The sequence below is a fragment of the Triturus cristatus genome, chromosome 1_1 (assembly GCF_964204655.1).
Source record: "Triturus cristatus chromosome 1_1, aTriCri1.1, whole genome shotgun sequence".
NCBI lineage: Eukaryota > Metazoa > Chordata > Amphibia > Caudata > Salamandridae > Triturus > Triturus cristatus.
In genome coordinates, this window is record NC_140579.1 from 1211910139 (window position 1) to 1211922099 (window position 11961).

Sequence of the window (11961 nt, forward strand, 5' to 3'; positions counted from 1 at the left end):
GCTGCCAACCCTAGTGACATCGTAACAGAACAATCTTTTGTGCCTTTGGAACTGACCCCACAACAAGAATATAAATCAAAGTTGAGGTCTGCCATCCGGACTCTGGCTAATTAAGTCCACTGGGCGCAGGTCCAGTGGTGAAGCGGTTGGAGCATGGGGATGGATTTAAACACCTTGACTATGTGGGAAAAAGATAGAATGAAACGCAGAAACAAGAACTTTAAGAAATTGCGTAGTGGTTCTATCATATGTTTAATGATATTGTTTTTCTTCATAACCATTATGACGTGTCTTGGTTGGATCCTCCACACTGTTTTTCCTCCAACACCACACACCTCTCATGCACCCAACAGCACTCAGGAACACACATATCATGACCTACCCCCTCATGAACAAGCCCATAGACTAGCCTTGCAAAACAATACCTTTATACAGATGTTACCCTACACTCATCAGGCCAGCAATAGCACAAATTGCTGGATATGTGGCCGCCTCCCACCTCATCAGAAAAAGGGAGGGATGCCTCTTTTCCCCTTTCCATTTTCCTATAATGGGACTTGTGAAGCCTGGTTCGCCCTAATAACAGCTGACGATACCACCCCCACCTCCTGCCCTGACGGAAATAATTCATGCAAGAATGGGTGGCCTTGGGGGAACTTAAACAAGGTACTTAATGCTGCCTGTTACCCAAATAAGGATGGAAGTCCTCAGGCGACAGGAACAGTCCTAGAAAGTGAAGAATACAAGCAAGGGAACATGACCATGTCCTACAAGATGTTAAATACCAAACCTAAAAAGAATGCTGATCCCCCTTCCATCTCGGTCTCACCAGTAAAAGGACACCTATGCATCCAGAAAAATGGCTCTGTTCCATTAGGACACAGTGACTGTCATACCACTATAAGTTTTGAAGACAGAGGAAAGTCCTCATTTCAAGCATCTCGCCATACTTATTTTATCTGTGGTCAAACGGCCTATGTGCAGCTGCCCTTGAAATGGGGGGGGGGGGACTTGTTATATAGCATTCCTGTTACCCCCTGTCTTTGTGGCCCCATCCACTTACCACCGAGACCTCCTAGTGCCCCATGTCAGACATAAAAGAACGATCGATACCTCCTTGGTTGACCAAACAGAAACCTCATGGGAACAGTATACAGATTTTAACAAAGGGTTCTTCTTCTTTGTTGGCCCTGTACAGAACAGCAAGCTTATACGCAGGTTGACAAGGACCTTAGAGGCTATTGTAAACCAGACGGCGTCTGCCCTGGGGAGCTTAACCCAGGAGCAGTCCGCCATACGATTGGTTACTCTCCAAAATCGCCTTGTCCTTGACATCATCCTGGCTGACAGAGGCGGAGCCTGTAAAATTATAGGCTCCAGCTGCTGTATATTTATTCCTGATAATTCCCCATCTGTATACACGGCCATAACAAAATTACACAAGATAGCCGTAAGTGTACATCAAGAACCTGGCACCTGGACGTGGTCTGATTGGTTCTGGAAGATAATATCATCCTGGGGATGGCAACTGCTGTCAGCAGCAGGTATAATATTCCTGATAATAACTGGATGCTGCCTTTGCATCCAATGTGGTCCTGCCCTGTGCGGTCTATGCGCTGCAAACTGCATTCCTAAACCACTTGTCCAGCAGAGAGAAAGGGAAAGAATTATGCTACAAGAATGTATAGATGATCTCATGCAAATTGAGATATAATATAGGTACACTCTGGGGCAAGGAGGGAATGTGGAAATAAAATTGACAATTGTGCCCCATCATTTCCCTGTTTCTGCCTGGTAGCCATTTGCCTCAGACAAACACCTATTTTGTGTGTGACATGCTCTCAGCAACTTGTCTGAAAACTGTCCTTCACATCCCCATTGAATCTTGCACAGCCCCCTGCTCCTTGTGGTCGAGCCAATTCCAAGAAGCCTGCCTGTGTGCCTTCCCCCAGTTGTGCCAGAGACTCAGCCACATCCTGTCCATTGTTGGTGACTCAGCCTGTCACACCAGCTGCCCTGTGACCACCCCCAACTGAAAGAGGAAGCACGAGGTTAGGCCCTGAAACCACACCAACTAATAGAGGAAGCACAAGGCTGTACACTGTGAACACACATTTCTGTGGTTCTGCCAATTCCCAGAACCAGCAAGATAGTTCCTGTTTTACACAAGATGGTTCCTGTTCTTGACTCTAAGCCAGAGATAAACCCCCGAATGAGTAAGGGCCTGCAACTGAAAGAGAACACATTTCCACACATCACATGCCCTCTCACGAGACACAAGACACGCCCCTACCTTGACACATCTGTTGGAAATTACTGCTTGTTACTTCCCTTTTTCTTGTCACTTCTCCTTTCTTCTTTTTCCTATTGACTGAAAACTGTATAAATATTCTGATGTGTGAATAAAACTGCAGACCACTCCTGTACCCGCTTGGTGCTGGAGCTCTCCCCTTAACTCGAGTTACTGGACCCTTTTTTTACTCGAACACCATGGACTCCTCTCTTTGCTTTGACTGAAATTATGATTATTAAGTATAGAAATTCTGAGATGAGGTAATATTGAATTAATTTACCACATGAGAACGGCAGTGGAATAAGTATATCTGAATGCCCTTTGTACGGTTGAATGCGGTAAAAATGAACCCTTTGTGAGTTGTAATCCAAGAGAAACCTTTATTCATACATTTATTGTAGGAGAGAGGCATCGACTGCATAGCTGCCCCCAACTTTTTGCTGATGTTTTGACTGTTTTATGACTCTAGCCAGGCTGTGGCCCTGCTATCCAGGACCCCAGCCTAGCTGCTTCCTCTCTAAACTGATGTGAGTACTCTAGGTACCTACCAATTGGAACGTGAGGACACCCTGTCAGCCCCTTGTAGATGGTACCCTAGGTACCCAGGGCATGGGACCCTCAGAGGCCTACCAGGGGCTGCAGCACTTATTGTGCCACCCCTGGGACAGCCATACAAATTGACACCATCAGACCACTACTGTAGTCTGGGTAAGGAGGTGCTTGCACCCCTTACAGGGATATAGGTATCCTGTATCCCACTTAATACAACACATATATCCTCATAGGTCACCCTTAAGGCAGGCCTTGCTAATACTACAAGGCAGGGTGCTGAGATATGTGTGAGGGGGAACCCCTACCTGAGTAGGGCCCCTCTGCAACCTTCGTAAAACTATTGCTGGGTTGTTTGTAGTGCAGCCATACCATATACTCTTAACCGCATTATAAGTAATCGCGATAGAGTGATAACTTGAGAGTGGCTGCACAGAACCATGTCGTGTTTGGTGTCAAACATGTAGGAATCATACCCCCAATCCAACCATGGGAGTGAGGGCATGATTCCCCCATGCTAGAGGGGCGATATGGTAAAAGCGGCAGATTTTAGACACCAATTTAAAAGTGCACACGTAGTACAAAATGGAAGCTACCCGCCACCCACACGACTCTGGCTGCCTGTTGCTGGGCAGAACTCCAGCCACGGCAGCTGGACAATAGGGATCTTGTTGCAGGGAGGTGCACCCACCTCCCCAGACAGACTATGTGGATTGGAACTGGGTGGGTGCACCATTGAATGTCTTTCAGACTTGCACGTAGGCTTCTCCAGTGCCTGCTTCTGCATATACTGCCTCAAACTGGTTCAGGGGCATCCTGTCCCCTGCGCAGGTCGGAAACCACACAAAGGGGAGAGGGTGTAGCCACCCTTTCCCGCCTGAACTCTCATTGGTGGGCTCTGATCTGGACACTCCCCTAATCTTTGGATAAAGATGAATACAGGGTCCCCAGAGCCTCTGATTATTTTTGGACTTTACAGACTTGAACTTTGACTTGCTGCCGCACAGCTGAATGAAAAAATCTCCCTTGGGGTAAAGGAGTTACCCCCCTGCTTGGCAGGTACCTGAAACACTGCAAGTAACCTGGTTGGAACCTCGCTGCTCCTACGGACATCGACGACTCTTTCCTACCTTGAGGTGGGTTTCCAAGTATCGCGGAGGCCAGTGAGTATGCACAGCAAAGCTCAGCACCGTGGACCCCGTGGGTGCCGAGATCCCCAATACCCCAGGACACCGGCCACCTCTTGCACAGCACCCGACCCCGACGAGTGGAGAAGTTGTGCTTTGGCCCATTATTGAGCCAACCTCTCATTATCATGTGTGCAAAAGATCGACACCCTAGCCCGCGCCGGCGACCCGTGGGTGCATCTTTACGCATGCCAAATTGATGCCTCCTGCGGTCCCTTGTTTCTCAACTGGTGGGCCCTGGCGGAGGTCAATCTTCACTTCCAAGAGTTCTCCTGATTGCTCCAGACCTGCTTTTCTGTCTCCTCACTGGAGACCTTGCTCAGACCTTGTGGGTCTGCACCAGTAGCTGTATTGTGATTCTTGTGTGGGTTGCGGTTGCCAAGGCTTAGTGGATCCAATCCAGACACTAACACCGCAGCGACCCTCATCCTGCGTGGGCCAGTTGCCCTCCTGAAGCTGGCCTTCCTTGACGCCTCCTGGACCCCGTGGCTGACGATCCAAGCTGCACCTCTTCCACCTGGAAGCACCCGACATTGAAGGGCTCTTTCTCCTGAGCCCCCTGGTCACTGTGCCGTGACCCAGACTCTGTCCCCTCTGCTTTCAGGTCCGTCTCTTCAAGATCTACATCTTCAATCTTCACAACATCGACGACGCTTCTTGCTAGCAGCAGTTCTTCACGTTTTGCCATTGGAAATCAGCCCGCGACCCGACATCGAAAACGACCTATGCACCCGGCTTCCCTGGGGCAGGTAACAGTGGTACCTCGATACTATCGTGGGTGTGGGCCCTTCAAAAGCTTAACTCTAAAGTCTTGAACTCCTGCTAGAAGTGTTTTTAATCTTGTAAAATTCAACCGTGACATTCTCCATAGGCTTTAATAGAGATACCGACAGTAGCTTCTGCCACTGCACGCGTCTCCCGTGGGTCCCCTTCCTCACTACCTTGGGTGGTTTCACAAGGGGCCAGCGGCCCTAAATGCCATACGCATTGTCTGTAGAATTGTCGTGGTTCTTATACCACTTTTTTGATATATAGTTTGGTCCTCCCCTGGGGCCCTATGATTCCAGTGCTATTTATTGTAACTATCAATGCTTGTTTGAATTGTATCTTTACCTCCAGCCTCATAAAGAGACTAGTGGGATTATTCTTAGAATAAATACATATATTTTATATATATACCTGTGTGGACTACTCTTTCATTTGGTTATTCAAGAGGTTATCTATGGTGAAACAATAAGCTTAACACTCCTTCAAGACTTAGCCTGAAGGCTGCTCTCCACAGCTACCACTAGGATAGCTTTCTTTAAAGGTTGCCTGTAACCTATCCCCTTAAGAGTCGAATTGGACTGGTGCAAGGTGTCCCCTATAACTAGTGGACAGCATATGCCAGGCCAACTTCTCACATTTATTGTATATGGTACCCCATCTTTTGGATAGTGGGGCACTCCTTCTGTTTTTTGAACCACTCTAATCTTTGCCACTGCACTCTATGCCATTCTGCTCTATGCCAATGCACTCTACAGCACTTTACTAAAAACCAATGCAGTCTACCTCACTGCACTCTACACGAAATTGCTCTACACCAGTCTAATCTACTCTGCACCACTGCACTCTACGACACTACACTTTACCCACTCTACTCTATGCCACTGCACTCTACACCACACTACTCCACACCACTGCACTCTATACTGCACAACTCCACTCTACCCTGCAACACTCCACCCAACCCACTTCACTCTACTCTGAAACAATTTACTCTGCATCACTGCACTCTGCAACACTCTACTCTATTACACTCCACTCGACACCACTGCAATATACACTGCACCACTCCATTCTGTGCAGCTCTGTTCTGCACCACTCAACTGCACACTACATCACTGCACTCTACTCTACACTACTCTGCTCTTCACCACTCCATGGCAATGCACTGCACACTCCTGCACTCTATGTTACTCTACTCTGTATCGCTCCACTCTATACCACTTCACTCCAGGCCCCTCTACTCCACTATACGACACTCCACTCAACGATAATCCACTCCGGTATTTGTTTCCATTAAACTCTACTCCACTCTGACACGCTACCCAACTCCACTCTATGCTCCTCCATTTGACTCCCCTCCCCACTATGCCCTCTCCACACTCTGTGCCCCCACTCCATGTTCTATCCACTCTACACCCCTCCACTTTCACACTTTAGTCCCTTCTAAGCCCCTCCACTCGACTCCCCTCCACTCTTTGCCCATCCACGCCCCTCCACTCTACACCCTCCACTTTATGCCCCTACACTTTACAGCATTCTACTACACTATATGTCACTCTACAACACTACGACACTACTCTACTCTACAAGGTTTTACGCAACTGCCTCTACATCACTCCATGCCACTCCACTCTACGACACTCTATGCCACTCCATGACACTCTACTCCACTCTATGCTACAACACTCTGTGACATTCTACAACACTCTGTTCCTCTCTGTGCCATTCCATTCCACCCTACTACACTACACCATGACAATCTACTCCGCTCAGTGCCACTCTACAAAAATCTATTCTATGCAACTCCTTCTACGTCACTCCACGTTACTCTACTCCACTCTATGCCACTCTGCCACACTCTATGCCACTCTACTCCACTCAGCTCTATAACACTCTACTCCACTCTATGCCCTTCCACTTTCACTACACTCTGCTCCCTCCAAGACACTCAAAAACAATCCACTCTACTCTACGCCACTCCACGACACTCTGTCATTCTACGACACGTCGGTACAATGTGTACCAAGTGAGTGCTGTGCTCTTTATTCCAGCTTCCTCAAGTCTTTGGGTTAGTGCATCATGATCCACTTTGTTGAAGGCTGCTTAAAAGCCTATGAGAAGAAAGGCAGCAACCCCGTTCTGACCCACTGTGTTTTTTAAGGTCATCTCAGATAGGAACTAGTGCCGATTCTGTGCCACATCCTGGAGGGTATCCAGCTTGGAAGTTGGAAAGTATGGAATTTTCTTCAATGAATTGTGGCATCTGGGCGAAGGTTGTGCTTTCTATGAGTTTGCCCAGGAAGGATCCATTTACTATGGGTCTGTAGTTGTTGGGGTCTTGTTTGTCCAGGATATAGTTTTCTAATTACAGGCATATGTATACCTTTCCTAAGTCTCCTGGAAAAACACCTGATGTTAGGAAATTGTTCATGAGTTTTCTGACTGGGATGGGTGGTGAAGTTGTTAAAATAATGTATTATAAGATTTGAGGTAGATAAGGGTCAGAGAGGCAGCCAGCTTGCTTGCTCACTTTAAGATCCAAAAATTCAGTCAGTCATAGTTCTTTGAAGAAGCATAGCTGCTGTATATGCATTTCTCTGGAGGGTTTTGTTGCAAAAGGGTTAGGGCTGAGTTTTCTTTTGATTAAGTAAGAATCAATCCTGTTTGCTTCAGTTGTGCAATGATTTGCCAGTTTGCCACAAAATTCTTGAGAAATAGGATTGGCAGCTTTTGCTCATTTTGGCTATGAGTATTTATATAATTCTCTATTGTACACTTTGCGTTGTGGATTCGGCTGGAATAGTATAGTTTTTTTTTTACTTTTTTGATTGTTGACGTGTAGCTTCTGTTATGTGTGTGTAGGCATATCTTGTCTTGAAGATTGATTGTTTTGCGCCAGAGGTGTTGAAGCATAGCAGTTTGTTTTTTGATCCTCTGTAATTCTGCACCCATCCAAGAAGCACAATTTATTTTGTTATGCATTAATTTTTTAAGGAATTACGGTATCAAAATCTTTCTGGAGCCATCCATAGAATGTTTGTACAGATTTTATTGTGACCAGATCTGTATTGGAAGTAAGCAGGTTTTCTACTTCCTCCAAAGTCAGCTTGTTCAAATTCGATATCTAGTTGAGAGTAAAGTGATTTTAGCTGAGGTGAGTTGTGGTATCTTGTACTGGAAGGCAACAAGGTATTGGTCTGACCATGTGACTGCAGTAATCCTTTAAGAATGTGACTAGGTTTGGGTTTGCGAAGATGATATCTAATGTGTGTCCTGCGATGTGTGTGGGATTGGGGATGTGCTATTGTAGGTTGTATGTGTCTAGGCCAGAGGGGATGATTCTGGGGTGTGGCATATTAGGTTTGTCAAACCATATGTTTTGGCTACGGAGGATGCATAGGTCTGAGTATTTTGCAAGAAGAAACAGATTGTGTCTAGAAATGTGTCTGGTGATGTGGCAATGCTAGGTGGTGTTCTGTAGAGAAGGAGAAAATACCATGTAAAGGTTTGGATAGGATTGTATCTGACAAGGAGAGCAACACAACCCTGTAAATAAACATCCTCAACTTTGACAACATTTGCTGTTTCTTTAAATGGGTAATTCGCCTCCTCTATTGCCGTTGCAATTATGTGTCACAGTTTTATATCCTGGTGGAACAGCTTCATGCAAAACCGGTGCCATACCTTACCCCAGCCATAATTCAGTTATGAAAAGTAAGTCAGGTTCTCTGTCTATCAATAGGTCGAATATGTGGTACTTGTTGTTTTAAATAGAAAGAGCATTTATCAGTAGGCTGACTAAAGAATCTACTTGTCCTCTCCACCCTTGGCCTCGAAACTGGGGCTGAGACACCCTGGAAGTAGCACTTGAAAAGGCTGGTGGGGAGATCTTGTGACCCTCTCCCAACCTCTTAGGCTCAGCTGCCGGCCCAACTGAAAGGCTGCCCAGCAACCACAAAATAAGTGCAACGTGAAGAGGGGTGTGGTCATTTTTCTAATCCCCACGATGTCCCTGGGAGAGCAGTTAGAACACAAGGAATGGAGGAGAGAGGAGAAAAAGTGGGAAATGAAGGATTAAACTTTGGTTTATGGTGGGCAGAATTGCACAAATTCACAAACGTTTACAATTAACACATGCACAGTATGTCACCAAAAGGTTGCTGAATAGCTCTAAAAATGCACTTTGATTACAGTCTAAAGAGTACACAGCTACTGCAGTCACCCGTGAGCAAGAAAAACAAGTGGGCAGAGAAATCAGGGGGAGTGGAGCAAACAAAGGGAAACAGTGGCTGTTAAAAGAGGGCACGCACAGAAAAGAAAGGGAGCAGAGCCAGTAAATGGAATACATATTGAGGGTGAGGAGGCAATTTGGAATCACCCAGGGGGAGTGCAAAGGGAGAGAGAAAGGGGGGGAATAAGCAGGGTGCAAAGCAGTGGCGTAACGAAACTTGAAGGGTGCCCCTTGCAAAGTACATGGAGGGGGGTCCCCACGCTCTGGACCCATTCAGGAGCTCTCAGGCCAGGGCCCCCTGAAGCCTGCCCCCCGCACCACTGGTTGTGCGGGGAGCTATTGTTATGTTACTGGTGAGAGGATAGGTAAATGAGTGGGTCTGGTAGCTCAGTAGACTAATGCGTCAACTGTAGGGGTTTGTGTTTGAACTCATAGTCACATATTCAACTCCCAGCAGGTCCAGTCAGACTTTCATCCTTCTGGGGTCGATTAAATGAATACCATTGAGTTGGGTAACAATAAACATCTGTTATTCAACGCCAAGATACTCTTCGGCATGAACGTGTGCTTTACAAATACATATGTTATGTGAGAGGATAAGTAAGTGAGAGGATAGATCCATGGGAGGATGAAAGGATGACAGAGTAAAGGGACATTTTAGAGGATGGATGGATGACAGAGTAAATGGAAATCTGAGGAAAGGTGAAAAGATGGTAGAGTAAATGAAAATCTTAGAGGGTGGATAAAATGGCCAATGGATGGAATGGTGAACAATTAAAAGTTGGATGAAATAATGAATGGATGAAATAATGTAAAGGTGAAATGATTGATAGCACAAGGTGGATGGGAGGGTGAAAGGATGAATGAAAAGATGCTTGGATGGAACAGACAGAGGAGCACTTCTAGGGTGTTTTGGACTCACTTGCTGCGCTTGCTTGGTGCCATCAGAGCTTTGGTCCGAAGTGGTAGGATATTTTAATTTTCTGGCTACTCCGTTACACACAGGCATGTCTCTCACTCTGCATTCACCCAGCCCCTCCTCTTTCCATGCATTCAGACAGACGTGCCTCTCACCCTGCATTCACACAGTCACACACTCCCCCTGAACTCACATGACTCACACTCTACTTAAGCGAGCACGCCTCCCACATTGCACTCACATGGGCACACCACCCACCCAGTTCTCACACAGGCACACCACTCACCCTGCACACACACACACTAACATCACTCACTCTCTGCTCACATAGGCACCCCTCTCACCCGGCACTCACATGGGTAGACCGCTACTCACTCACAGAGGCACACCCCTCCTTGTGCACTCACATGGGAACATCCTCCCCGTGCACTCACCAAGGTTTATCTCTCATCATACATTTACAAGGGCTCAAATATCCCCCTGCATTCTCCTTGGCTCCCATGCATCTACAAGAGCTCAGATCTCACCATGCACTCACATAGGCTCACCTCTCACCATGCACTGTTGCACACTCACCTTTCACCATGCACTAACATGGGTACGCCTCTCACCCTTCCTCCACACAGACTCCTCTCTCACATAGGCATACCACTCACCCTGCATAAACATTATCTCACGTCTTAACCGGCACTCACAGAGGCACACCCTGCATTCACAAGGTCTGAAGTGCATTCACAGAGGCCCCCCTTTCACACTGCATTCACACGGCTCAGCTGTCACTCTGCACTCACATGGGCTTAAACTTCACTCGGCGCTCAGACAGGTACATCATTCACCCTCCGCTCAGTCACACCTCTCGCACTGCATTCCCAGCCACATCTCTCACAGCCTCCACTCACATACACATCACTCAACCAGCACTTTTACCTGGCACTCACAGTCACTCCTCTCACCCTACACTCACATCTCTCTGATCGCTCACGTGCACACACATGACTCCACAGACGATCTTCGGTGGAGGTTTGACTTTCCACGAGGAGCCGAGGCGAGGCGCAGCTGGGTTTGGTGGCAGGGAAGTATACTCTAACACGATTCAACATGCCTGGCCATACACAATGACTTATCAGGTTGGAGCAGGCAACCTTATTCTCCCTTTCTTAAAGAGACTAAATAGCTTCCAATGCTGTATCCTGATTTTGTCTCTGGGCATCTATTTGAGGAATTAGATCCGACTGGGGTGGGCAAAGTTAGTACTGCTTGTGTCCCTTCAGCATCTTTATGCGACAATCTGTCCCACCTGTAGACACGGGCTGTCTCCCATCCGCACGGAGGCCTAGTTAGCAAGTACAAAAGTAACATTTGCCACTTTAGGTGATCGGATAATGGCACGTCCAGGGGATTAGAAATCCCTCCCTAAACACTCTGGAGATTTCTCTCTGAGATGTGCGGCAGCCCCCTCCCCAATACATGTTTTCAGGCCCAACGCCTCTCATGAGTAAGTCCCCTCCTTAGCTATCGTAAATGACTTCGGCCTCGGACCCCAGAGCTGTCGAGAATGTCTGCCTGGAGGCTGTCAGCTGGCACTCACGCGCGGAAGGATACAGATCTGCGCATGAAGTACAACTGTCACCAGGCCTTGAATTGTACTCCTGCCCGCTACTGTTGTACCTCTGCCCCAGACTGTTAATGGGCAATTAACTCAGAGGCATCTCTTGGGGCCGTTCGTGACATGGGCAACAAGCTTCTCTTGGGGTAACAAAACTCCACAGCACACATCACTGGCCACTGTTGGAGTGGGTTAGCACCCCCAGCGTTGGATAACAGCGCCCCTATCGTCAAAAAATATACTGCAGCTTAACCACGAGAATGAGGGGCAGTATTTACGGGAAGAAGTATCAGTGGCGACAGGCAAGAGTGCGTGGCTGTCACCCCACCTACCAGTGGGCCTTAGTGTCAGAACTCCAACCCTGTCAGGGGGTGGTTAGAGAGAATGAGAATCACCATATATTGCCCA